This window comes from Aegilops tauschii, unplaced genomic scaffold (genome assembly GCF_002575655.3).
Source record: "Aegilops tauschii subsp. strangulata cultivar AL8/78 unplaced genomic scaffold, Aet v6.0 ptg000823l_obj, whole genome shotgun sequence".
NCBI lineage: Eukaryota > Viridiplantae > Streptophyta > Magnoliopsida > Poales > Poaceae > Aegilops > Aegilops tauschii.
In genome coordinates, this window is record NW_027333049.1 from 1 (window position 1) to 18,273 (window position 18,273).

At 51.1% G+C, this 18,273-nt stretch overlaps 43 non-coding genes and 1 pseudogene across 43 annotated transcripts; all 44 read right to left on the bottom strand.

The window, feature by feature from the left end:
* LOC141034724 (5S ribosomal RNA) lies at positions 1-76 on the bottom strand (annotated as a pseudogene; the record flags this gene model as incomplete).
* Positions 77-378: 302 nt separating this feature from the next.
* On the bottom strand, positions 379-497 carry LOC141034682 (5S ribosomal RNA). Its single transcript, XR_012196396.1, has one exon. It is a non-coding gene; the product is annotated as a 5S ribosomal RNA (ribosomal RNA).
* Positions 498-799: 302 nt separating this feature from the next.
* On the bottom strand, positions 800-918 carry LOC141034693 (5S ribosomal RNA). Its single transcript, XR_012196407.1, has one exon. It is a non-coding gene; the product is annotated as a 5S ribosomal RNA (ribosomal RNA).
* Positions 919-1,220: 302 nt separating this feature from the next.
* Positions 1,221-1,339, bottom strand: LOC141034704 (5S ribosomal RNA). Its single transcript, XR_012196418.1, has one exon. It is a non-coding gene; the product is annotated as a 5S ribosomal RNA (ribosomal RNA).
* Positions 1,340-1,641: 302 nt separating this feature from the next.
* Positions 1,642-1,760, bottom strand: LOC141034715 (5S ribosomal RNA). The gene has a single exon (XR_012196429.1). It is a non-coding gene; the product is annotated as a 5S ribosomal RNA (ribosomal RNA).
* Positions 1,761-2,062: 302 nt separating this feature from the next.
* Positions 2,063-2,181, bottom strand: LOC141034725 (5S ribosomal RNA). The gene has a single exon (XR_012196438.1). It is a non-coding gene; the product is annotated as a 5S ribosomal RNA (ribosomal RNA).
* Positions 2,182-2,483: 302 nt separating this feature from the next.
* Positions 2,484-2,602, bottom strand: LOC141034683 (5S ribosomal RNA). Its single transcript, XR_012196397.1, has one exon. It is a non-coding gene; the product is annotated as a 5S ribosomal RNA (ribosomal RNA).
* Positions 2,603-2,904: 302 nt separating this feature from the next.
* On the bottom strand, positions 2,905-3,023 carry LOC141034684 (5S ribosomal RNA). Its single transcript, XR_012196398.1, has one exon. It is a non-coding gene; the product is annotated as a 5S ribosomal RNA (ribosomal RNA).
* Positions 3,024-3,325: 302 nt separating this feature from the next.
* LOC141034685 (5S ribosomal RNA) lies at positions 3,326-3,444 on the bottom strand. Its single transcript, XR_012196399.1, has one exon. It is a non-coding gene; the product is annotated as a 5S ribosomal RNA (ribosomal RNA).
* Positions 3,445-3,746: 302 nt separating this feature from the next.
* On the bottom strand, positions 3,747-3,865 carry LOC141034686 (5S ribosomal RNA). The gene has a single exon (XR_012196400.1). It is a non-coding gene; the product is annotated as a 5S ribosomal RNA (ribosomal RNA).
* A 302-nt stretch (positions 3,866-4,167) lies between these two features.
* LOC141034687 (5S ribosomal RNA) lies at positions 4,168-4,286 on the bottom strand. The gene has a single exon (XR_012196401.1). It is a non-coding gene; the product is annotated as a 5S ribosomal RNA (ribosomal RNA).
* A 302-nt stretch (positions 4,287-4,588) lies between these two features.
* On the bottom strand, positions 4,589-4,707 carry LOC141034688 (5S ribosomal RNA). The gene has a single exon (XR_012196402.1). It is a non-coding gene; the product is annotated as a 5S ribosomal RNA (ribosomal RNA).
* A 302-nt stretch (positions 4,708-5,009) lies between these two features.
* On the bottom strand, positions 5,010-5,128 carry LOC141034689 (5S ribosomal RNA). Its single transcript, XR_012196403.1, has one exon. It is a non-coding gene; the product is annotated as a 5S ribosomal RNA (ribosomal RNA).
* Positions 5,129-5,430: 302 nt separating this feature from the next.
* Positions 5,431-5,549, bottom strand: LOC141034690 (5S ribosomal RNA). The gene has a single exon (XR_012196404.1). It is a non-coding gene; the product is annotated as a 5S ribosomal RNA (ribosomal RNA).
* A 302-nt stretch (positions 5,550-5,851) lies between these two features.
* Positions 5,852-5,970, bottom strand: LOC141034691 (5S ribosomal RNA). Its single transcript, XR_012196405.1, has one exon. It is a non-coding gene; the product is annotated as a 5S ribosomal RNA (ribosomal RNA).
* A 302-nt stretch (positions 5,971-6,272) lies between these two features.
* LOC141034692 (5S ribosomal RNA) lies at positions 6,273-6,391 on the bottom strand. The gene has a single exon (XR_012196406.1). It is a non-coding gene; the product is annotated as a 5S ribosomal RNA (ribosomal RNA).
* A 302-nt stretch (positions 6,392-6,693) lies between these two features.
* LOC141034694 (5S ribosomal RNA) lies at positions 6,694-6,812 on the bottom strand. Its single transcript, XR_012196408.1, has one exon. It is a non-coding gene; the product is annotated as a 5S ribosomal RNA (ribosomal RNA).
* A 302-nt stretch (positions 6,813-7,114) lies between these two features.
* On the bottom strand, positions 7,115-7,233 carry LOC141034695 (5S ribosomal RNA). The gene has a single exon (XR_012196409.1). It is a non-coding gene; the product is annotated as a 5S ribosomal RNA (ribosomal RNA).
* A 302-nt stretch (positions 7,234-7,535) lies between these two features.
* On the bottom strand, positions 7,536-7,654 carry LOC141034696 (5S ribosomal RNA). The gene has a single exon (XR_012196410.1). It is a non-coding gene; the product is annotated as a 5S ribosomal RNA (ribosomal RNA).
* A 302-nt stretch (positions 7,655-7,956) lies between these two features.
* Positions 7,957-8,075, bottom strand: LOC141034697 (5S ribosomal RNA). Its single transcript, XR_012196411.1, has one exon. It is a non-coding gene; the product is annotated as a 5S ribosomal RNA (ribosomal RNA).
* A 302-nt stretch (positions 8,076-8,377) lies between these two features.
* On the bottom strand, positions 8,378-8,496 carry LOC141034698 (5S ribosomal RNA). Its single transcript, XR_012196412.1, has one exon. It is a non-coding gene; the product is annotated as a 5S ribosomal RNA (ribosomal RNA).
* A 302-nt stretch (positions 8,497-8,798) lies between these two features.
* On the bottom strand, positions 8,799-8,917 carry LOC141034699 (5S ribosomal RNA). Its single transcript, XR_012196413.1, has one exon. It is a non-coding gene; the product is annotated as a 5S ribosomal RNA (ribosomal RNA).
* Positions 8,918-9,219: 302 nt separating this feature from the next.
* On the bottom strand, positions 9,220-9,338 carry LOC141034700 (5S ribosomal RNA). Its single transcript, XR_012196414.1, has one exon. It is a non-coding gene; the product is annotated as a 5S ribosomal RNA (ribosomal RNA).
* Positions 9,339-9,640: 302 nt separating this feature from the next.
* LOC141034701 (5S ribosomal RNA) lies at positions 9,641-9,759 on the bottom strand. The gene has a single exon (XR_012196415.1). It is a non-coding gene; the product is annotated as a 5S ribosomal RNA (ribosomal RNA).
* Positions 9,760-10,061: 302 nt separating this feature from the next.
* Positions 10,062-10,180, bottom strand: LOC141034702 (5S ribosomal RNA). Its single transcript, XR_012196416.1, has one exon. It is a non-coding gene; the product is annotated as a 5S ribosomal RNA (ribosomal RNA).
* A 302-nt stretch (positions 10,181-10,482) lies between these two features.
* LOC141034703 (5S ribosomal RNA) lies at positions 10,483-10,601 on the bottom strand. The gene has a single exon (XR_012196417.1). It is a non-coding gene; the product is annotated as a 5S ribosomal RNA (ribosomal RNA).
* Positions 10,602-10,903: 302 nt separating this feature from the next.
* LOC141034705 (5S ribosomal RNA) lies at positions 10,904-11,022 on the bottom strand. Its single transcript, XR_012196419.1, has one exon. It is a non-coding gene; the product is annotated as a 5S ribosomal RNA (ribosomal RNA).
* A 302-nt stretch (positions 11,023-11,324) lies between these two features.
* LOC141034706 (5S ribosomal RNA) lies at positions 11,325-11,443 on the bottom strand. The gene has a single exon (XR_012196420.1). It is a non-coding gene; the product is annotated as a 5S ribosomal RNA (ribosomal RNA).
* Positions 11,444-11,745: 302 nt separating this feature from the next.
* On the bottom strand, positions 11,746-11,864 carry LOC141034707 (5S ribosomal RNA). Its single transcript, XR_012196421.1, has one exon. It is a non-coding gene; the product is annotated as a 5S ribosomal RNA (ribosomal RNA).
* A 302-nt stretch (positions 11,865-12,166) lies between these two features.
* LOC141034708 (5S ribosomal RNA) lies at positions 12,167-12,285 on the bottom strand. Its single transcript, XR_012196422.1, has one exon. It is a non-coding gene; the product is annotated as a 5S ribosomal RNA (ribosomal RNA).
* Positions 12,286-12,587: 302 nt separating this feature from the next.
* Positions 12,588-12,706, bottom strand: LOC141034709 (5S ribosomal RNA). The gene has a single exon (XR_012196423.1). It is a non-coding gene; the product is annotated as a 5S ribosomal RNA (ribosomal RNA).
* A 303-nt stretch (positions 12,707-13,009) lies between these two features.
* Positions 13,010-13,128, bottom strand: LOC141034710 (5S ribosomal RNA). Its single transcript, XR_012196424.1, has one exon. It is a non-coding gene; the product is annotated as a 5S ribosomal RNA (ribosomal RNA).
* A 302-nt stretch (positions 13,129-13,430) lies between these two features.
* LOC141034711 (5S ribosomal RNA) lies at positions 13,431-13,549 on the bottom strand. The gene has a single exon (XR_012196425.1). It is a non-coding gene; the product is annotated as a 5S ribosomal RNA (ribosomal RNA).
* A 302-nt stretch (positions 13,550-13,851) lies between these two features.
* On the bottom strand, positions 13,852-13,970 carry LOC141034712 (5S ribosomal RNA). The gene has a single exon (XR_012196426.1). It is a non-coding gene; the product is annotated as a 5S ribosomal RNA (ribosomal RNA).
* Positions 13,971-14,272: 302 nt separating this feature from the next.
* LOC141034713 (5S ribosomal RNA) lies at positions 14,273-14,391 on the bottom strand. The gene has a single exon (XR_012196427.1). It is a non-coding gene; the product is annotated as a 5S ribosomal RNA (ribosomal RNA).
* Positions 14,392-14,693: 302 nt separating this feature from the next.
* On the bottom strand, positions 14,694-14,812 carry LOC141034714 (5S ribosomal RNA). The gene has a single exon (XR_012196428.1). It is a non-coding gene; the product is annotated as a 5S ribosomal RNA (ribosomal RNA).
* Positions 14,813-15,114: 302 nt separating this feature from the next.
* On the bottom strand, positions 15,115-15,233 carry LOC141034716 (5S ribosomal RNA). Its single transcript, XR_012196430.1, has one exon. It is a non-coding gene; the product is annotated as a 5S ribosomal RNA (ribosomal RNA).
* A 302-nt stretch (positions 15,234-15,535) lies between these two features.
* Positions 15,536-15,654, bottom strand: LOC141034717 (5S ribosomal RNA). Its single transcript, XR_012196431.1, has one exon. It is a non-coding gene; the product is annotated as a 5S ribosomal RNA (ribosomal RNA).
* Positions 15,655-15,956: 302 nt separating this feature from the next.
* LOC141034718 (5S ribosomal RNA) lies at positions 15,957-16,075 on the bottom strand. Its single transcript, XR_012196432.1, has one exon. It is a non-coding gene; the product is annotated as a 5S ribosomal RNA (ribosomal RNA).
* Positions 16,076-16,377: 302 nt separating this feature from the next.
* Positions 16,378-16,496, bottom strand: LOC141034719 (5S ribosomal RNA). The gene has a single exon (XR_012196433.1). It is a non-coding gene; the product is annotated as a 5S ribosomal RNA (ribosomal RNA).
* Positions 16,497-16,798: 302 nt separating this feature from the next.
* On the bottom strand, positions 16,799-16,917 carry LOC141034720 (5S ribosomal RNA). The gene has a single exon (XR_012196434.1). It is a non-coding gene; the product is annotated as a 5S ribosomal RNA (ribosomal RNA).
* Positions 16,918-17,219: 302 nt separating this feature from the next.
* Positions 17,220-17,338, bottom strand: LOC141034721 (5S ribosomal RNA). The gene has a single exon (XR_012196435.1). It is a non-coding gene; the product is annotated as a 5S ribosomal RNA (ribosomal RNA).
* A 302-nt stretch (positions 17,339-17,640) lies between these two features.
* Positions 17,641-17,759, bottom strand: LOC141034722 (5S ribosomal RNA). Its single transcript, XR_012196436.1, has one exon. It is a non-coding gene; the product is annotated as a 5S ribosomal RNA (ribosomal RNA).
* Positions 17,760-18,061: 302 nt separating this feature from the next.
* LOC141034723 (5S ribosomal RNA) lies at positions 18,062-18,180 on the bottom strand. Its single transcript, XR_012196437.1, has one exon. It is a non-coding gene; the product is annotated as a 5S ribosomal RNA (ribosomal RNA).
* Between the last annotated feature and the right edge of the window lie 93 nt (positions 18,181-18,273).

Genomic DNA, 18,273 nt, shown 5'->3' on the forward strand with positions numbered 1-18,273 from the left:
ACTACTCTCGCCCAAGCACGCTTAACTTCGGAGTTCTGATGGGATCCGGTGCTTTAGTGCTGGTATGATCGCATCCGACATGTTACCCCCGTCTTCGTCCCTTATGCTTGCCCCTCCCAGCTCCACTACACACACGATTGCACATTCCTTTGGCCGCTCCCGCTCAACTACGGAGACGAGTTTTACCACGGTTCAACCGCACCAGTGCCTATTTACCATGGTTTCGACCCCTTTCAGAACACGCTTGCCGCCGCTAGACGCGTGAATAATGAGCAGCGAGCTAAAACTTACCGTAAACGTGCAAAATAATAAAACGTGCTAAACATACGTCGCGCTCGTGCGTTTTGTTTTGCACGCGGTGCAAAACAAATTAAAAAGGGAATGCAACACGAGGACTTCCCAGGAGGTCACCCATCCTAGTACTACTCTCGCCCAAGCACGCTTAACTTCGGAGTTCTGATGGGATCCGGTGCTTTAGTGCTGGTATGATCGCATCCGACATGTTACCCCCGTCTTCGTCCCTTATGCTTGCCCCTCCCAGCTCCACTACACACACGATTGCACATTCCTTTGGCCGCTCCCGCTCAACTACGGAGACGAGTTTTACCACGGTTCAACCGCACCAGTGCCTATTTACCATGGTTTCGACCCCTTTCAGAACACGCTTGCCGCCGCTAGACGCGTGAATAATGAGCAGCGAGCTAAAACTTACCGTAAACGTGCAAAATAATAAAACGTGCTAAACATACGTCGCGCTCGTGCGTTTTGTTTTGCACGCGGTGCAAAACAAATTAAAAAGGGAATGCAACACGAGGACTTCCCAGGAGGTCACCCATCCTAGTACTACTCTCGCCCAAGCACGCTTAACTTCGGAGTTCTGATGGGATCCGGTGCTTTAGTGCTGGTATGATCGCATCCGACATGTTACCCCCGTCTTCGTCCCTTATGCTTGCCCCTCCCAGCTCCACTACACACACGATTGCACATTCCTTTGGCCGCTCCCGCTCAACTACGGAGACGAGTTTTACCACGGTTCAACCGCACCAGTGCCTATTTACCATGGTTTCGACCCCTTTCAGAACACGCTTGCCGCCGCTAGACGCGTGAATAATGAGCAGCGAGCTAAAACTTACCGTAAACGTGCAAAATAATAAAACGTGCTAAACATACGTCGCGCTCGTGCGTTTTGTTTTGCACGCGGTGCAAAACAAATTAAAAAGGGAATGCAACACGAGGACTTCCCAGGAGGTCACCCATCCTAGTACTACTCTCGCCCAAGCACGCTTAACTTCGGAGTTCTGATGGGATCCGGTGCTTTAGTGCTGGTATGATCGCATCCGACATGTTACCCCCGTCTTCGTCCCTTATGCTTGCCCCTCCCAGCTCCACTACACACACGATTGCACATTCCTTTGGCCGCTCCCGCTCAACTACGGAGACGAGTTTTACCACGGTTCAACCGCACCAGTGCCTATTTACCATGGTTTCGACCCCTTTCAGAACACGCTTGCCGCCGCTAGACGCGTGAATAATGAGCAGCGAGCTAAAACTTACCGTAAACGTGCAAAATAATAAAACGTGCTAAACATACGTCGCGCTCGTGCGTTTTGTTTTGCACGCGGTGCAAAACAAATTAAAAAGGGAATGCAACACGAGGACTTCCCAGGAGGTCACCCATCCTAGTACTACTCTCGCCCAAGCACGCTTAACTTCGGAGTTCTGATGGGATCCGGTGCTTTAGTGCTGGTATGATCGCATCCGACATGTTACCCCCGTCTTCGTCCCTTATGCTTGCCCCTCCCAGCTCCACTACACACACGATTGCACATTCCTTTGGCCGCTCCCGCTCAACTACGGAGACGAGTTTTACCACGGTTCAACCGCACCAGTGCCTATTTACCATGGTTTCGACCCCTTTCAGAACACGCTTGCCGCCGCTAGACGCGTGAATAATGAGCAGCGAGCTAAAACTTACCGTAAACGTGCAAAATAATAAAACGTGCTAAACATACGTCGCGCTCGTGCGTTTTGTTTTGCACGCGGTGCAAAACAAATTAAAAAGGGAATGCAACACGAGGACTTCCCAGGAGGTCACCCATCCTAGTACTACTCTCGCCCAAGCACGCTTAACTTCGGAGTTCTGATGGGATCCGGTGCTTTAGTGCTGGTATGATCGCATCCGACATGTTACCCCCGTCTTCGTCCCTTATGCTTGCCCCTCCCAGCTCCACTACACACACGATTGCACATTCCTTTGGCCGCTCCCGCTCAACTACGGAGACGAGTTTTACCACGGTTCAACCGCACCAGTGCCTATTTACCATGGTTTCGACCCCTTTCAGAACACGCTTGCCGCCGCTAGACGCGTGAATAATGAGCAGCGAGCTAAAACTTACCGTAAACGTGCAAAATAATAAAACGTGCTAAACATACGTCGCGCTCGTGCGTTTTGTTTTGCACGCGGTGCAAAACAAATTAAAAAGGGAATGCAACACGAGGACTTCCCAGGAGGTCACCCATCCTAGTACTACTCTCGCCCAAGCACGCTTAACTTCGGAGTTCTGATGGGATCCGGTGCTTTAGTGCTGGTATGATCGCATCCGACATGTTACCCCCGTCTTCGTCCCTTATGCTTGCCCCTCCCAGCTCCACTACACACACGATTGCACATTCCTTTGGCCGCTCCCGCTCAACTACGGAGACGAGTTTTACCACGGTTCAACCGCACCAGTGCCTATTTACCATGGTTTCGACCCCTTTCAGAACACGCTTGCCGCCGCTAGACGCGTGAATAATGAGCAGCGAGCTAAAACTTACCGTAAACGTGCAAAATAATAAAACGTGCTAAACATACGTCGCGCTCGTGCGTTTTGTTTTGCACGCGGTGCAAAACAAATTAAAAAGGGAATGCAACACGAGGACTTCCCAGGAGGTCACCCATCCTAGTACTACTCTCGCCCAAGCACGCTTAACTTCGGAGTTCTGATGGGATCCGGTGCTTTAGTGCTGGTATGATCGCATCCGACATGTTACCCCCGTCTTCGTCCCTTATGCTTGCCCCTCCCAGCTCCACTACACACACGATTGCACATTCCTTTGGCCGCTCCCGCTCAACTACGGAGACGAGTTTTACCACGGTTCAACCGCACCAGTGCCTATTTACCATGGTTTCGACCCCTTTCAGAACACGCTTGCCGCCGCTAGACGCGTGAATAATGAGCAGCGAGCTAAAACTTACCGTAAACGTGCAAAATAATAAAACGTGCTAAACATACGTCGCGCTCGTGCGTTTTGTTTTGCACGCGGTGCAAAACAAATTAAAAAGGGAATGCAACACGAGGACTTCCCAGGAGGTCACCCATCCTAGTACTACTCTCGCCCAAGCACGCTTAACTTCGGAGTTCTGATGGGATCCGGTGCTTTAGTGCTGGTATGATCGCATCCGACATGTTACCCCCGTCTTCGTCCCTTATGCTTGCCCCTCCCAGCTCCACTACACACACGATTGCACATTCCTTTGGCCGCTCCCGCTCAACTACGGAGACGAGTTTTACCACGGTTCAACCGCACCAGTGCCTATTTACCATGGTTTCGACCCCTTTCAGAACACGCTTGCCGCCGCTAGACGCGTGAATAATGAGCAGCGAGCTAAAACTTACCGTAAACGTGCAAAATAATAAAACGTGCTAAACATACGTCGCGCTCGTGCGTTTTGTTTTGCACGCGGTGCAAAACAAATTAAAAAGGGAATGCAACACGAGGACTTCCCAGGAGGTCACCCATCCTAGTACTACTCTCGCCCAAGCACGCTTAACTTCGGAGTTCTGATGGGATCCGGTGCTTTAGTGCTGGTATGATCGCATCCGACATGTTACCCCCGTCTTCGTCCCTTATGCTTGCCCCTCCCAGCTCCACTACACACACGATTGCACATTCCTTTGGCCGCTCCCGCTCAACTACGGAGACGAGTTTTACCACGGTTCAACCGCACCAGTGCCTATTTACCATGGTTTCGACCCCTTTCAGAACACGCTTGCCGCCGCTAGACGCGTGAATAATGAGCAGCGAGCTAAAACTTACCGTAAACGTGCAAAATAATAAAACGTGCTAAACATACGTCGCGCTCGTGCGTTTTGTTTTGCACGCGGTGCAAAACAAATTAAAAAGGGAATGCAACACGAGGACTTCCCAGGAGGTCACCCATCCTAGTACTACTCTCGCCCAAGCACGCTTAACTTCGGAGTTCTGATGGGATCCGGTGCTTTAGTGCTGGTATGATCGCATCCGACATGTTACCCCCGTCTTCGTCCCTTATGCTTGCCCCTCCCAGCTCCACTACACACACGATTGCACATTCCTTTGGCCGCTCCCGCTCAACTACGGAGACGAGTTTTACCACGGTTCAACCGCACCAGTGCCTATTTACCATGGTTTCGACCCCTTTCAGAACACGCTTGCCGCCGCTAGACGCGTGAATAATGAGCAGCGAGCTAAAACTTACCGTAAACGTGCAAAATAATAAAACGTGCTAAACATACGTCGCGCTCGTGCGTTTTGTTTTGCACGCGGTGCAAAACAAATTAAAAAGGGAATGCAACACGAGGACTTCCCAGGAGGTCACCCATCCTAGTACTACTCTCGCCCAAGCACGCTTAACTTCGGAGTTCTGATGGGATCCGGTGCTTTAGTGCTGGTATGATCGCATCCGACATGTTACCCCCGTCTTCGTCCCTTATGCTTGCCCCTCCCAGCTCCACTACACACACGATTGCACATTCCTTTGGCCGCTCCCGCTCAACTACGGAGACGAGTTTTACCACGGTTCAACCGCACCAGTGCCTATTTACCATGGTTTCGACCCCTTTCAGAACACGCTTGCCGCCGCTAGACGCGTGAATAATGAGCAGCGAGCTAAAACTTACCGTAAACGTGCAAAATAATAAAACGTGCTAAACATACGTCGCGCTCGTGCGTTTTGTTTTGCACGCGGTGCAAAACAAATTAAAAAGGGAATGCAACACGAGGACTTCCCAGGAGGTCACCCATCCTAGTACTACTCTCGCCCAAGCACGCTTAACTTCGGAGTTCTGATGGGATCCGGTGCTTTAGTGCTGGTATGATCGCATCCGACATGTTACCCCCGTCTTCGTCCCTTATGCTTGCCCCTCCCAGCTCCACTACACACACGATTGCACATTCCTTTGGCCGCTCCCGCTCAACTACGGAGACGAGTTTTACCACGGTTCAACCGCACCAGTGCCTATTTACCATGGTTTCGACCCCTTTCAGAACACGCTTGCCGCCGCTAGACGCGTGAATAATGAGCAGCGAGCTAAAACTTACCGTAAACGTGCAAAATAATAAAACGTGCTAAACATACGTCGCGCTCGTGCGTTTTGTTTTGCACGCGGTGCAAAACAAATTAAAAAGGGAATGCAACACGAGGACTTCCCAGGAGGTCACCCATCCTAGTACTACTCTCGCCCAAGCACGCTTAACTTCGGAGTTCTGATGGGATCCGGTGCTTTAGTGCTGGTATGATCGCATCCGACATGTTACCCCCGTCTTCGTCCCTTATGCTTGCCCCTCCCAGCTCCACTACACACACGATTGCACATTCCTTTGGCCGCTCCCGCTCAACTACGGAGACGAGTTTTACCACGGTTCAACCGCACCAGTGCCTATTTACCATGGTTTCGACCCCTTTCAGAACACGCTTGCCGCCGCTAGACGCGTGAATAATGAGCAGCGAGCTAAAACTTACCGTAAACGTGCAAAATAATAAAACGTGCTAAACATACGTCGCGCTCGTGCGTTTTGTTTTGCACGCGGTGCAAAACAAATTAAAAAGGGAATGCAACACGAGGACTTCCCAGGAGGTCACCCATCCTAGTACTACTCTCGCCCAAGCACGCTTAACTTCGGAGTTCTGATGGGATCCGGTGCTTTAGTGCTGGTATGATCGCATCCGACATGTTACCCCCGTCTTCGTCCCTTATGCTTGCCCCTCCCAGCTCCACTACACACACGATTGCACATTCCTTTGGCCGCTCCCGCTCAACTACGGAGACGAGTTTTACCACGGTTCAACCGCACCAGTGCCTATTTACCATGGTTTCGACCCCTTTCAGAACACGCTTGCCGCCGCTAGACGCGTGAATAATGAGCAGCGAGCTAAAACTTACCGTAAACGTGCAAAATAATAAAACGTGCTAAACATACGTCGCGCTCGTGCGTTTTGTTTTGCACGCGGTGCAAAACAAATTAAAAAGGGAATGCAACACGAGGACTTCCCAGGAGGTCACCCATCCTAGTACTACTCTCGCCCAAGCACGCTTAACTTCGGAGTTCTGATGGGATCCGGTGCTTTAGTGCTGGTATGATCGCATCCGACATGTTACCCCCGTCTTCGTCCCTTATGCTTGCCCCTCCCAGCTCCACTACACACACGATTGCACATTCCTTTGGCCGCTCCCGCTCAACTACGGAGACGAGTTTTACCACGGTTCAACCGCACCAGTGCCTATTTACCATGGTTTCGACCCCTTTCAGAACACGCTTGCCGCCGCTAGACGCGTGAATAATGAGCAGCGAGCTAAAACTTACCGTAAACGTGCAAAATAATAAAACGTGCTAAACATACGTCGCGCTCGTGCGTTTTGTTTTGCACGCGGTGCAAAACAAATTAAAAAGGGAATGCAACACGAGGACTTCCCAGGAGGTCACCCATCCTAGTACTACTCTCGCCCAAGCACGCTTAACTTCGGAGTTCTGATGGGATCCGGTGCTTTAGTGCTGGTATGATCGCATCCGACATGTTACCCCCGTCTTCGTCCCTTATGCTTGCCCCTCCCAGCTCCACTACACACACGATTGCACATTCCTTTGGCCGCTCCCGCTCAACTACGGAGACGAGTTTTACCACGGTTCAACCGCACCAGTGCCTATTTACCATGGTTTCGACCCCTTTCAGAACACGCTTGCCGCCGCTAGACGCGTGAATAATGAGCAGCGAGCTAAAACTTACCGTAAACGTGCAAAATAATAAAACGTGCTAAACATACGTCGCGCTCGTGCGTTTTGTTTTGCACGCGGTGCAAAACAAATTAAAAAGGGAATGCAACACGAGGACTTCCCAGGAGGTCACCCATCCTAGTACTACTCTCGCCCAAGCACGCTTAACTTCGGAGTTCTGATGGGATCCGGTGCTTTAGTGCTGGTATGATCGCATCCGACATGTTACCCCCGTCTTCGTCCCTTATGCTTGCCCCTCCCAGCTCCACTACACACACGATTGCACATTCCTTTGGCCGCTCCCGCTCAACTACGGAGACGAGTTTTACCACGGTTCAACCGCACCAGTGCCTATTTACCATGGTTTCGACCCCTTTCAGAACACGCTTGCCGCCGCTAGACGCGTGAATAATGAGCAGCGAGCTAAAACTTACCGTAAACGTGCGAAATAATAAAACGTGCTAAACATACGTCGCGCTCGTGCGTTTTGTTTTGCACGCGGTGCAAAACAAATTAAAAAGGGAATGCAACACGAGGACTTCCCAGGAGGTCACCCATCCTAGTACTACTCTCGCCCAAGCACGCTTAACTTCGGAGTTCTGATGGGATCCGGTGCTTTAGTGCTGGTATGATCGCATCCGACATGTTACCCCCGTCTTCGTCCCTTATGCTTGCCCCTCCCAGCTCCACTACACACACGATTGCACATTCCTTTGGCCGCTCCCGCTCAACTACGGAGACGAGTTTTACCACGGTTCAACCGCACCAGTGCCTATTTACCATGGTTTCGACCCCTTTCAGAACACGCTTGCCGCCGCTAGACGCGTGAATAATGAGCAGCGAGCTAAAACTTACCGTAAACGTGCAAAATAATAAAACGTGCTAAACATACGTCGCGCTCGTGCGTTTTGTTTTGCACGCGGTGCAAAACAAATTAAAAAGGGAATGCAACACGAGGACTTCCCAGGAGGTCACCCATCCTAGTACTACTCTCGCCCAAGCACGCTTAACTTCGGAGTTCTGATGGGATCCGGTGCTTTAGTGCTGGTATGATCGCATCCGACATGTTACCCCCGTCTTCGTCCCTTATGCTTGCCCCTCCCAGCTCCACTACACACACGATTGCACATTCCTTTGGCCGCTCCCGCTCAACTACGGAGACGAGTTTTACCACGGTTCAACCGCACCAGTGCCTATTTACCATGGTTTCGACCCCTTTCAGAACACGCTTGCCGCCGCTAGACGCGTGAATAATGAGCAGCGAGCTAAAACTTACCGTAAACGTGCAAAATAATAAAACGTGCTAAACATACGTCGCGCTCGTGCGTTTTGTTTTGCACGCGGTGCAAAACAAATTAAAAAGGGAATGCAACACGAGGACTTCCCAGGAGGTCACCCATCCTAGTACTACTCTCGCCCAAGCACGCTTAACTTCGGAGTTCTGATGGGATCCGGTGCTTTAGTGCTGGTATGATCGCATCCGACATGTTACCCCCGTCTTCGTCCCTTATGCTTGCCCCTCCCAGCTCCACTACACACACGATTGCACATTCCTTTGGCCGCTCCCGCTCAACTACGGAGACGAGTTTTACCACGGTTCAACCGCACCAGTGCCTATTTACCATGGTTTCGACCCCTTTCAGAACACGCTTGCCGCCGCTAGACGCGTGAATAATGAGCAGCGAGCTAAAACTTACCGTAAACGTGCAAAATAATAAAACGTGCTAAACATACGTCGCGCTCGTGCGTTTTGTTTTGCACGCGGTGCAAAACAAATTAAAAAGGGAATGCAACACGAGGACTTCCCAGGAGGTCACCCATCCTAGTACTACTCTCGCCCAAGCACGCTTAACTTCGGAGTTCTGATGGGATCCGGTGCTTTAGTGCTGGTATGATCGCATCCGACATGTTACCCCCGTCTTCGTCCCTTATGCTTGCCCCTCCCAGCTCCACTACACACACGATTGCACATTCCTTTGGCCGCTCCCGCTCAACTACGGAGACGAGTTTTACCACGGTTCAACCGCACCAGTGCCTATTTACCATGGTTTCGACCCCTTTCAGAACACGCTTGCCGCCGCTAGACGCGTGAATAATGAGCAGCGAGCTAAAACTTACCGTAAACGTGCAAAATAATAAAACGTGCTAAACATACGTCGCGCTCGTGCGTTTTGTTTTGCACGCGGTGCAAAACAAATTAAAAAGGGAATGCAACACGAGGACTTCCCAGGAGGTCACCCATCCTAGTACTACTCTCGCCCAAGCACGCTTAACTTCGGAGTTCTGATGGGATCCGGTGCTTTAGTGCTGGTATGATCGCATCCGACATGTTACCCCCGTCTTCGTCCCTTATGCTTGCCCCTCCCAGCTCCACTACACACACGATTGCACATTCCTTTGGCCGCTCCCGCTCAACTACGGAGACGAGTTTTACCACGGTTCAACCGCACCAGTGCCTATTTACCATGGTTTCGACCCCTTTCAGAACACGCTTGCCGCCGCTAGACGCGTGAATAATGAGCAGCGAGCTAAAACTTACCGTAAACGTGCAAAATAATAAAACGTGCTAAACATACGTCGCGCTCGTGCGTTTTGTTTTGCACGCGGTGCAAAACAAATTAAAAAGGGAATGCAACACGAGGACTTCCCAGGAGGTCACCCATCCTAGTACTACTCTCGCCCAAGCACGCTTAACTTCGGAGTTCTGATGGGATCCGGTGCTTTAGTGCTGGTATGATCGCATCCGACATGTTACCCCCGTCTTCGTCCCTTATGCTTGCCCCTCCCAGCTCCACTACACACACGATTGCACATTCCTTTGGCCGCTCCCGCTCAACTACGGAGACGAGTTTTACCACGGTTCAACCGCACCAGTGCCTATTTACCATGGTTTCGACCCCTTTCAGAACACGCTTGCCGCCGCTAGACGCGTGAATAATGAGCAGCGAGCTAAAACTTACCGTAAACGTGCAAAATAATAAAACGTGCTAAACATACGTCGCGCTCGTGCGTTTTGTTTTGCACGCGGTGCAAAACAAATTAAAAAGGGAATGCAACACGAGGACTTCCCAGGAGGTCACCCATCCTAGTACTACTCTCGCCCAAGCACGCTTAACTTCGGAGTTCTGATGGGATCCGGTGCTTTAGTGCTGGTATGATCGCATCCGACATGTTACCCCCGTCTTCGTCCCTTATGCTTGCCCCTCCCAGCTCCACTACACACACGATTGCACATTCCTTTGGCCGCTCCCGCTCAACTACGGAGACGAGTTTTACCACGGTTCAACCGCACCAGTGCCTATTTACCATGGTTTCGACCCCTTTCAGAACACGCTTGCCGCCGCTAGACGCGTGAATAATGAGCAGCGAGCTAAAACTTACCGTAAACGTGCAAAATAATAAAACGTGCTAAACATACGTCGCGCTCGTGCGTTTTGTTTTGCACGCGGTGCAAAACAAATTAAAAAGGGAATGCAACACGAGGACTTCCCAGGAGGTCACCCATCCTAGTACTACTCTCGCCCAAGCACGCTTAACTTCGGAGTTCTGATGGGATCCGGTGCTTTAGTGCTGGTATGATCGCATCCGACATGTTACCCCCGTCTTCGTCCCTTATGCTTGCCCCTCCCAGCTCCACTACACACACGATTGCACATTCCTTTGGCCGCTCCCGCTCAACTACGGAGACGAGTTTTACCACGGTTCAACCGCACCAGTGCCTATTTACCATGGTTTCGACCCCTTTCAGAACACGCTTGCCGCCGCTAGACGCGTGAATAATGAGCAGCGAGCTAAAACTTACCGTAAACGTGCAAAATAATAAAACGTGCTAAACATACGTCGCGCTCGTGCGTTTTGTTTTGCACGCGGTGCAAAACAAATTAAAAAGGGAATGCAACACGAGGACTTCCCAGGAGGTCACCCATCCTAGTACTACTCTCGCCCAAGCACGCTTAACTTCGGAGTTCTGATGGGATCCGGTGCTTTAGTGCTGGTATGATCGCATCCGACATGTTACCCCCGTCTTCGTCCCTTATGCTTGCCCCTCCCAGCTCCACTACACACACGATTGCACATTCCTTTGGCCGCTCCCGCTCAACTACGGAGACGAGTTTTACCACGGTTCAACCGCACCAGTGCCTATTTACCATGGTTTCGACCCCTTTCAGAACACGCTTGCCGCCGCTAGACGCGTGAATAATGAGCAGCGAGCTAAAACTTACCGTAAACGTGCAAAATAATAAAACGTGCTAAACATACGTCGCGCTCGTGCGTTTTGTTTTGCACGCGGTGCAAAACAAATTAAAAAGGGAATGCAACACGAGGACTTCCCAGGAGGTCACCCATCCTAGTACTACTCTCGCCCAAGCACGCTTAACTTCGGAGTTCTGATGGGATCCGGTGCTTTAGTGCTGGTATGATCGCATCCGACATGTTACCCCCGTCTTCGTCCCTTATGCTTGCCCCTCCCAGCTCCACTACACACACGATTGCACATTCCTTTGGCCGCTCCCGCTCAACTACGGAGACGAGTTTTACCACGGTTCAACCGCACCAGTGCCTATTTACCATGGTTTCGACCCCTTTCAGAACACGCTTGCCGCCGCTAGACGCGTGAATAATGAGCAGCGAGCTAAAACTTACCGTAAACGTGCAAAATAATAAAACGTGCTAAACATACGTCGCGCTCGTGCGTTTTGTTTTGCACGCGGTGCAAAACAAATTAAAAAGGGAATGCAACACGAGGACTTCCCAGGAGGTCACCCATCCTAGTACTACTCTCGCCCAAGCACGCTTAACTTCGGAGTTCTGATGGGATCCGGTGCTTTAGTGCTGGTATGATCGCATCCGACATGTTACCCCCGTCTTCGTCCCTTATGCTTGCCCCTCCCAGCTCCACTACACACACGATTGCACATTCCTTTGGCCGCTCCCGCTCAACTACGGAGACGAGTTTTACCACGGTTCAACCGCACCAGTGCCTATTTACCATGGTTTCGACCCCTTTCAGAACACGCTTGCCGCCGCTAGACGCGTGAATAATGAGCAGCGAGCTAAAACTTACCGTAAACGTGCAAAATAATAAAACGTGCTAAACATACGTCGCGCTCGTGCGTTTTGTTTTGCACGCGGTGCAAAACAAATTAAAAAGGGAATGCAACACGAGGACTTCCCAGGAGGTCACCCATCCTAGTACTACTCTCGCCCAAGCACGCTTAACTTCGGAGTTCTGATGGGATCCGGTGCTTTAGTGCTGGTATGATCGCATCCGACATGTTACCCCCGTCTTCGTCCCTTATGCTTGCCCCTCCCAGCTCCACTACACACACGATTGCACATTCCTTTGGCCGCTCCCGCTCAACTACGGAGACGAGTTTTACCACGGTTCAACCGCACCAGTGCCTATTTACCATGGTTTCGACCCCTTTCAGAACACGCTTGCCGCCGCTAGACGCGTGAATAATGAGCAGCGAGCTAAAACTTACCGTAAACGTGCAAAATAATAAAACGTGCTAAACATACGTCGCGCTCGTGCGTTTTGTTTTGCACGCGGTGCAAAACAAATTAAAAAGGGAATGCAACACGAGGACTTCCCAGGAGGTCACCCATCCTAGTACTACTCTCGCCCAAGCACGCTTAACTTCGGAGTTCTGATGGGATCCGGTGCTTTAGTGCTGGTATGATCGCATCCGACATGTTACCCCCGTCTTCGTCCCTTATGCTTGCCCCTCCCAGCTCCACTACACACACGATTGCACATTCCTTTGGCCGCTCCCGCTCAACTACGGAGACGAGTTTTACCACGGTTCAACCGCACCAGTGCCTATTTACCATGGTTTCGACCCCTTTCAGAACACGCTTGCCGCCGCTAGAGCGCGTGAATAATGAGCAGCGAGCTAAAACTTACCGTAAACGTGCAAAATAATAAAACGTGCTAAACATACGTCGCGCTCGTGCGTTTTGTTTTGCACGCGGTGCAAAACAAATTAAAAAGGGAATGCAACACGAGGACTTCCCAGGAGGTCACCCATCCTAGTACTACTCTCGCCCAAGCACGCTTAACTTCGGAGTTCTGATGGGATCCGGTGCTTTAGTGCTGGTATGATCGCATCCGACATGTTACCCCCGTCTTCGTCCCTTATGCTTGCCCCTCCCAGCTCCACTACACACACGATTGCACATTCCTTTGGCCGCTCCCGCTCAACTACGGAGACGAGTTTTACCACGGTTCAACCGCACCAGTGCCTATTTACCATGGTTTCGACCCCTTTCAGAACACGCTTGCCGCCGCTAGACGCGTGAATAATGAGCAGCGAGCTAAAACTTACCGTAAACGTGCAAAATAATAAAACGTGCTAAACATACGTCGCGCTCGTGCGTTTTGTTTTGCACGCGGTGCAAAACAAATTAAAAAGGGAATGCAACACGAGGACTTCCCAGGAGGTCACCCATCCTAGTACTACTCTCGCCCAAGCACGCTTAACTTCGGAGTTCTGATGGGATCCGGTGCTTTAGTGCTGGTATGATCGCATCCGACATGTTACCCCCGTCTTCGTCCCTTATGCTTGCCCCTCCCAGCTCCACTACACACACGATTGCACATTCCTTTGGCCGCTCCCGCTCAACTACGGAGACGAGTTTTACCACGGTTCAACCGCACCAGTGCCTATTTACCATGGTTTCGACCCCTTTCAGAACACGCTTGCCGCCGCTAGACGCGTGAATAATGAGCAGCGAGCTAAAACTTACCGTAAACGTGCAAAATAATAAAACGTGCTAAACATACGTCGCGCTCGTGCGTTTTGTTTTGCACGCGGTGCAAAACAAATTAAAAAGGGAATGCAACACGAGGACTTCCCAGGAGGTCACCCATCCTAGTACTACTCTCGCCCAAGCACGCTTAACTTCGGAGTTCTGATGGGATCCGGTGCTTTAGTGCTGGTATGATCGCATCCGACATGTTACCCCCGTCTTCGTCCCTTATGCTTGCCCCTCCCAGCTCCACTACACACACGATTGCACATTCCTTTGGCCGCTCCCGCTCAACTACGGAGACGAGTTTTACCACGGTTCAACCGCACCAGTGCCTATTTACCATGGTTTCGACCCCTTTCAGAACACGCTTGCCGCCGCTAGACGCGTGAATAATGAGCAGCGAGCTAAAACTTACCGTAAACGTGCAAAATAATAAAACGTGCTAAACATACGTCGCGCTCGTGCGTTTTGTTTTGCACGCGGTGCAAAACAAATTAAAAAGGGAATGCAACACGAGGACTTCCCAGGAGGTCACCCATCCTAGTACTACTCTCGCCCAAGCACGCTTAACTTCGGAGTTCTGATGGGATCCGGTGCTTTAGTGCTGGTATGATCGCATCCGACATGTTACCCCCGTCTTCGTCCCTTATGCTTGCCCCTCCCAGCTCCACTACACACACGATTGCACATTCCTTTGGCCGCTCCCGCTCAACTACGGAGACGAGTTTTACCACGGTTCAACCGCACCAGTGCCTATTTACCATGGTTTCGACCCCTTTCAGAACACGCTTGCCGCCGCTAGACGCGTGAATAATGAGCAGCGAGCTAAAACTTACCGTAAACGTGCAAAATAATAAAACGTGCTAAACATACGTCGCGCTCGTGCGTTTTGTTTTGCACGCGGTGCAAAACAAATTAAAAAGGGAATGCAACACGAGGACTTCCCAGGAGGTCACCCATCCTAGTACTACTCTCGCCCAAGCACGCTTAACTTCGGAGTTCTGATGGGATCCGGTGCTTTAGTGCTGGTATGATCGCATCCGACATGTTACCCCCGTCTTCGTCCCTTATGCTTGCCCCTCCCAGCTCCACTACACACACGATTGCACATTCCTTTGGCCGCTCCCGCTCAACTACGGAGACGAGTTTTACCACGGTTCAACCGCACCAGTGCCTATTTACCATGGTTTCGACCCCTTTCAGAACACGCTTGCCGCCGCTAGACGCGTGAATAATGAGCAGCGAGCTAAAACTTACCGTAAACGTGCAAAATAATAAAACGTGCTAAACATACGTCGCGCTCGTGCGTTTTGTTTTGCACGCGGTGCAAAACAAATTAAAAAGGGAATGCAACACGAGGACTTCCCAGGAGGTCACCCATCCTAGTACTACTCTCGCCCAAGCACGCTTAACTTCGGAGTTCTGATGGGATCCGGTGCTTTAGTGCTGGTATGATCGCATCCGACATGTTACCCCCGTCTTCGTCCCTTATGCTTGCCCCTCCCAGCTCCACTACACACACGATTGCACATTCCTTTGGCCGCTCCCGCTCAACTACGGAGACGAGTTTTACCACGGTTCAACCGCACCAGTGCCTATTTACCATGGTTTCGACCCCTTTCAGAACACGCTTGCCGCCGCTAGACGCGTGAATAATGAGCAGCGAGCTAAAACTTACCGTAAACGTGCAAAATAATAAAACGTGCTAAACATACGTCGCGCTCGTGCGTTTTGTTTTGCACGCGGTGCAAAACAAATTAAAAAGGGAATGCAACACGAGGACTTCCCAGGAGGTCACCCATCCTAGTACTACTCTCGCCCAAGCACGCTTAACTTCGGAGTTCTGATGGGATCCGGTGCTTTAGTGCTGGTATGATCGCATCCGACATGTTACCCCCGTCTTCGTCCCTTATGCTTGCCCCTCCCAGCTCCACTACACACACGATTGCACATTCCTTTGGCCGCTCCCGCTCAACTACGGAGACGAGTTTTACCACGGTTCAACCGCACCAGTGCCTATTTACCATGGTTTCGACCCCTTTCAGAACACGCTTGCCGCCGCTAGACGCGTGAATAATGAGCAGCGAGCTAAAACTTACCGTAAACGTGCAAAATAATAAAACGTGCTAAACATACGTCGCGCTCGTGCGTTTTGTTTTGCACGCGGTGCAAAACAAATTAAAAAGGGAATGCAACACGAGGACTTCCCAGGAGGTCACCCATCCTAGTACTACTCTCGCCCAAGCACGCTTAACTTCGGAGTTCTGATGGGATCCGGTGCTTTAGTGCTGGTATGATCGCATCCGACATGTTACCCCCGTCTTCGTCCCTTATGCTTGCCCCTCCCAGCTCCACTACACACACGATTGCACATTCCTTTGGCCGCTCCCGCTCAACTACGGAGACGAGTTTTACCACGGTTCAACCGCACCAGTGCCTATTTACCATGGTTTCGACCCCTTTCAGAACACGCTTGCCGCCGCTAGACGCGTGAATAATGAGCAGCGAGCTAAAACTTACCGTAAACGTGCAAAATAATAAAACGTGCTAAACATACGTCGCGCTCGTGCGTTTTGTTTTGCACGCGGTGCAAAACAAATTAAAAAGGGAATGCAACACGAGGACTTCCCAGGAGGTCACCCATCCTAGTACTACTCTCGCCCAAGCACGCTTAACTTCGGAGTTCTGATGGGATCCGGTGCTTTAGTGCTGGTATGATCGCATCCGACATGTTACCCCCGTCTTCGTCCCTTATGCTTGCCCCTCCCAGCTCCACTACACACACGATTGCACATTCCTTTGGCCGCTCCCGCTCAACTACGGAGACGAGTTTTACCACGGTTCAACCGCACCAGTGCCTATTTACCATGGTTTCGACCCCTTTCAGAACACGCTTGCCGCCGCTAGACGCGTGAATAATGAGCAGCGAGCTAAAACTTACCGTAAACGTGCAAAATAATAAAACGTGCTAAACATACGTCGCGCTCGTGCGTTTTGTTTTGCACGCGGTGCAAAACAAATTAAAAAGGGAATGCAACACGAGGACTTCCCAGGAGGTCACCCATCCTAGTACTACTCTCGCCCAAGCACGCTTAACTTCGGAGTTCTGATGGGATCCGGTGCTTTAGTGCTGGTATGATCGCATCCGACATGTTACCCCCGTCTTCGTCCCTTATGCTTGCCCCTCCCAGCTCCACTACACACACGATTGCACATTCCTTTGGCCGCTCCCGCTCAACTACGGAGACGAGTTTTACCACGGTTCAACCGCACCAGTGCCTATTTACCATGGTTTCGACCCCTTTCAGAACACGCTTGCCGCCGCTAGACGCGTGAATAATGAGCAGCGAGCTAAAACTTACCGTAAACGTGCAAAATAATAAAACGTGCTAAACATACGTCGCGCTCGTGCGTTTTGTTTTGCACGCGGTGCAAAACAAATTAAAAAGGGAATGCAACACGAGGACTTCCCAGGAGGTCACCCATCCTAGTACTACTCTCGCCCAAGCACGCTTAACTTCGGAGTTCTGATGGGATCCGGTGCTTTAGTGCTGGTATGATCGCATCCGACATGTTACCCCCGTCTTCGTCCCTTATGCTTGCCCCTCCCAGCTCCACTACACACACGATTGCACATTCCTTTGGCCGCTCCCGCTCAACTACGGAGACGAGTTTTACCACGGTTCAACCGCACCAGTGCCTATTTACCATGGTTTCGACCCCTTTCAGAACACGCTTGCCGCCGCTAGACGCGTGAATAATGAGCAGCGAGCTAAAACTTACCGTAAACGTGCAAAATAATAAAACGTGCTAAACATACGTCGCGCTCGTGCGTTTTGTTTTGCACGCGGTGCAAAACAAATTAAAAAGGGAATGCAACACGAGGACTTCCCAGGAGGTCACCCATCCTAGTACTACTCTCGCCCAAGCACGCTTAACTTCGGAGTTCTGATGGGATCCGGTGCTTTAGTGCTGGTATGATCGCATCCGACATGTTACCCCCGTCTTCGTCCCTTATGCTTGCCCCTCCCAGCTCCACTACACACACGATTGCACATTCCTTTGGCCGCTCCCGCTCAACTACGGAGACGAGTTTTACCACGGTTCAACCGCACCAGTGCCTATTTACCATGGTTTCGACCCCTTTCAGAACACGCTTGCCGCCGCTAGACGCGTGAATAATGAGCAGCGAGCTAAAACTTACCGTAAACGTGCAAAATAATAAAACGTGCTAAACATACGTCGCGCTCGTGCGTTTTGTTTTGCACGCGGTGCAAAACAAATTAAAAAGGGAATGCAACACGAGGACTTCCCAGGAGGTCACCCATCCTAGTACTACTCTCGCCCAAGCACGCTTAACTTCGGAGTTCTGATGGGATCCGGTGCTTTAGTGCTGGTATGATCGCATCCGACATGTTACCCCCGTCTTCGTCCCTTATGCTTGCCCCTCCCAGCTCCACTACACACACGATTGCACATTCCTTTGGCCGCTCCCGCTCAACT